The 4360-nt window shown below is 38.3% G+C and overlaps 1 non-coding gene across 1 annotated transcript; it reads right to left on the bottom strand.

Annotated features, from left to right (window-relative positions):
- Positions 1-3039: 3039 nt before the first annotated feature.
- Positions 3040-3146, bottom strand: LOC125928287 (U6 spliceosomal RNA). The gene has a single exon (XR_007459617.1). It is a non-coding gene; the product is annotated as a U6 spliceosomal RNA (small nuclear RNA).
- Between the last annotated feature and the right edge of the window lie 1214 nt (positions 3147-4360).

Genomic DNA, 4360 nt, shown 5'->3' with positions numbered 1-4360 from the left:
AGTAACTGAACTCTGACTAAGTGATGGAGATTTCAGATGATATACAACGACTTAATCAATAATCTGTCCCTGTGAGTTATAAATGATGTTTGAAACTGCCAAATGTATAGTAAATTCTCTTCTTTTCATTGTAATAATCATATTTGTGTTCAGTGAAGTGAGAAGTATGAGCCATATATATCATCACAAGGCTCAGAGCAAAGGCATACATTTCCTATGTTAAACATTTCCAGGGCTGATTATAATTGACTGAACATTTACAAATAGTGGTGATGTTTTATTAATCCTATTGAGTTTTGGTATTTTGCCCCCATTTCTATTTCACTTTTCTTTCTGCAATGCTCTCTGCTCCACTGTGTCACAATGGAGTTTCAATTAGTCTCCTAGGCCATTTGGCCTCACCTATGATATTTTGTTGGCATGTCAGCTATAGATTCTCTAGGGTTTTGAATACAGATAAAGAAGTTTTATATTACTTTTGAGCTTTGCATAGGCTTGAAAACCACCAGGAATTTATGCTATTTAAATAAATGGTCAGCAGCTCAGGCAAAGTCTTCACAAAGATTGTTTGCACTTTAATAAACGTTGCTGAAGACCAGAAAAGTTTATCTGCTTCTCTAGGTCTAACTCTGATTTCCCTCCAAGCGATCACTCACACCCCCTCCCCCCCCTTCTTTTGCCATGGCCCCTATCTATGAGTAAGAACTCTGTCTTGACGTCTTAGCTGGTCTTGGACCTTGCTCTTTGGTAGAAACTCTTGGGGTGGATGCCCTTGCCAGGTTCACCCTGCTAGGAGCGGGAACTTGGCATTATGATCCTATATTTCTCTTGCCTACAAACTTGTCTGCTTTTTTATACAAAGGCTGTCCATCATTGAAGACTTAGCTCAAGTCCTGACAGTTCTATGAAAATTCCCTCTCTTTACTGTATCAGCTCTCATTGATCTTTCTCATTTTGGACTTTTCCAATACCCACTTGCATTAGATCATAGAATGATTTTTTTTTTTTAATTAACCTTAGAGGATGTTTAGTCAAATCATACCATGCAAGATTTCACTGTCCTATATTCCTCACCAAGCCTTAGTTGGGGGTAATTCTGCTACTTGGGAAGGCAGCCATTCTATTTGTAGGAATAACCTAAATATCTCAGATAGCATTTTCTTCTCTAGACATATTGGCTCTGAAATATTACCAATGACTGTGTATCAATTCACTTTAAGAAAATGTGAAAGAATTCCCAGGAGAGGTAAAATCCTGCTATTCAGAACATACCAGCTTGTCAGCTTTAGGTAAAAACAAAACAAAACAAAACAAAACAAAACAAAACAAAACATGGCATAGAAGGAATCAGAATAAGGGAGGAGGTAGCTGTTTAATGAATGGATCATGGAAATCTTTGGGGTGAGGTCTCCTAGTGGAGGACAGTAGAGAGAAAAATGCCTGATATCTTATTCTTCAGAGGGTGAAACATCTACCTGGACAGATCTTGTTTTTCCTACTAAATATTTGATGATGATGATGATGATGATGATGATGATGGCGGTGATGATGTATAAATGGGTTAAAGATGGCTCCTGTATATTAGCCCCTATGAAGTTTACTTCTTTGCAATAGTCTTGGACTGTGAGCTCAAAGCCTGCTGATGTCAAGATCAGTTTTTTACACATCTAATTGCTTTAAGTATAATCCAAATAAACCAATTTTTAGCCATTTAGAGCCAGTTGCTTTGCATGCCCCACAAGACGACATCCAGAATCTGCTAGCAATAGCATAAGACAAACCCTTCAACCATAAAAGACCACAGACTGCTGCCGCCCTTCAGAGCTCTCTGACCCAGAGGCTCCCTACCTTGCTGATGGGTAACATTGCCTGGACATGTGAGTCCCCTCTCTAATTCCCTGGTCCCCTGAGAATTCTCCGACCCTCTTTCCCTTTTGGTTAGTAGACCTACATTTCTGGAAGGTCTCTTCTGCGAGAGACTTCCTCTCTCATGCAAGCCCATTTAGTGCTGCCCAATAAAGCATGATGTGTAGTAATACCGTCTCGTGGTCCTGGCTTTTCCTTGATCAGCCCTGAAATTCTCAAACCCACCAAGTCAGTATACATGGTAAAAGTTAAAGCAGTACAAAAGTTAGTCTCTTTTCCATCTCAGATCTCTAGTCACCCTCTCCAAAGGTAAAGATTACCAATATTTCTCGGACATACATCCAGAAACGTGCCATTTGCATATATGCATGTACCTGTTGTATTAGTTTGCTAGGGCTGCCATAACAAAGAACCACAGACTGGGGGGCTGAAACAACAGGAAGTTCTTTTGTTAAAGTTCTGACGGCTAAAAGTCCAAGATTAAGGTATCAGCAGGTTTGGTTTCTCCTGTGGCCTCTCTCCTTGGCTCACAGATGACCTCTCGCTGGGTCCTCACACTGTTTCCTTTGTGCCTGTGCATCTCTCGTGTTTCTCTGTGTGTCCTAATCTCCTCTTCTTATAAAGACATCAGAAGGGTTGGATTAGGGCCCACCCTAATTTTAACTTAATTACCTCATTTTAACTTAATTACCCTTTTAAAGGTCCTATCTCCAAATATAGTCATATTCTGAGGTATTAGAGGTTAAGGTTTCAATATATGAGTTTGGGGGAACAAAATTCAGGCCATAACACACACACACACACACGCGCACACACACACACACGTATTTGGTTACCTTTAGGAAAATGAGTTTTACTATGCATATTGTCCTTTGCCTTTTGCATTTACCATATGTTGATTGTCTTTTCATATCAACAAACAGGGCTACATCTACCTTATTCTTTTAATGGCTGCATAGTATTTCATCACCCAGATGGTGTATTTTATTTATTCAGAACCCAATTGTTGAGCAATTTGGCTGCTTCCACTTCTTATTTCTTTAACAAACAATGCTACCGTCGTATCTTCAAAATTACTCTTTCTTTTATAAGTGGAGCAATAGCTGTAAGAAAAACTTTTATTTTTTATTTATTTATTTTTTTAAATATAGGTTTTTTTTTGTTTGTTTTTTTAAAAATATGGAACGCTTCACGAATTTGCGTGTCATCCTTGCGCAGGGGCCATGCTAATCTTCTCTGTATCGTTCCAATTTTAGTATATGTGCTGCCGAAGCGAGCACTAAGATAAACTTTTAGAGTGGAGACCGCTCAGTCAAGAGATGCGAATTTTCATTTGGATCCATGTTGTAAATTTCCCCACACATAGAGAGTAGCAGTTTGTACTCTCATCAACAGTAAATGTGAAAGTCCCCCAAAGCCTTTTAATGTTGCCATAATGAAACATTATCAAGTGTGTTCACCTTTGCTAATTGAGCCATTGACAATGGTAGCTTCATATGATTTAATTTGACTTTCTTTCACTGAGAGCAGGGGTGGAACATCTTTTCATGTTCAAGGCTACTTGCATTTCTTGTAAACTGCCTGTTTAAATCTTTTATTCCCTTTTTCTCGTTGGGTTTCTGGCCCTTTCCTTAGTGATTTATTTATCAGAGCTCTACATAAATGAAAGAAATAGGTTTTGTCATATATGGTTTTATAGGAAACGAGGATGCAACATGGCCCTAGAACTGGTGGGTCTCCTTGAGCACTTTCCTAGGCAAACGGTTTCTAGAATGAAAGGATCTTAGTCATGGTGATGTGGGCACAGATAGGAATTTCTATCCCCATACCTTATAATCTCCTGCTATGACTAGGATAATACCAAAAAGCTGAGAAAATTCAGATAACGAACACATTTTGTTGATTTCATGTCGTGTACTTTCCAGAACTTTAATTTTTTTCTACTAACCACATGATTTAGCGAACCTAGTGCACAATTACAAATTAAATAATTTAGCTCATAACACACTTCCTTCTTAAAAATTAAAATCTCAATTTTAATCAGTATGCCTTCCTGGGAAGTGGAATATTATTCATGTTGATGGAATCAAAATTTCCGGATTATATCTCTAAACCTTATTGACCTGTTCCCTCACCTGAAAGGACTATATTCCTTCCCGAAGGGAATTGGCCATTTGGCCATGGAACATTTTTCCTTCCTGACATCCTCTTTTCTTTCACATCTGAGTTTAAAATCCCTTTCCTTAGAGAACGCTTGCTTGACACTTACTGATCCCCTAACCTGATGCAGACCATTTCCACTAGACCTCAAATTACTATATTCCTTCCTTAATAGCACTGAACCCAACAGGAAGTTATCTATGTACTTGTTTAGTGCATTGTCTGGTGTATATTAGATACTCAAGAAAAAGTTAAATATCTAAAATACAAATTCCTTTGGGTTCTAACACTTGACAGTTTTATGAAATGCCAAATTCTAGGGAAGCCATAGATA

This window comes from Panthera uncia, chromosome D4, assembly GCF_023721935.1.
Source record: "Panthera uncia isolate 11264 chromosome D4, Puncia_PCG_1.0, whole genome shotgun sequence".
NCBI classification, from domain to species: domain Eukaryota; kingdom Metazoa; phylum Chordata; class Mammalia; order Carnivora; family Felidae; genus Panthera; species Panthera uncia.
The sequence above is the reverse complement of the archived record's forward strand: the minus strand, read 5'-3'. Positions and strand labels throughout refer to the sequence as shown.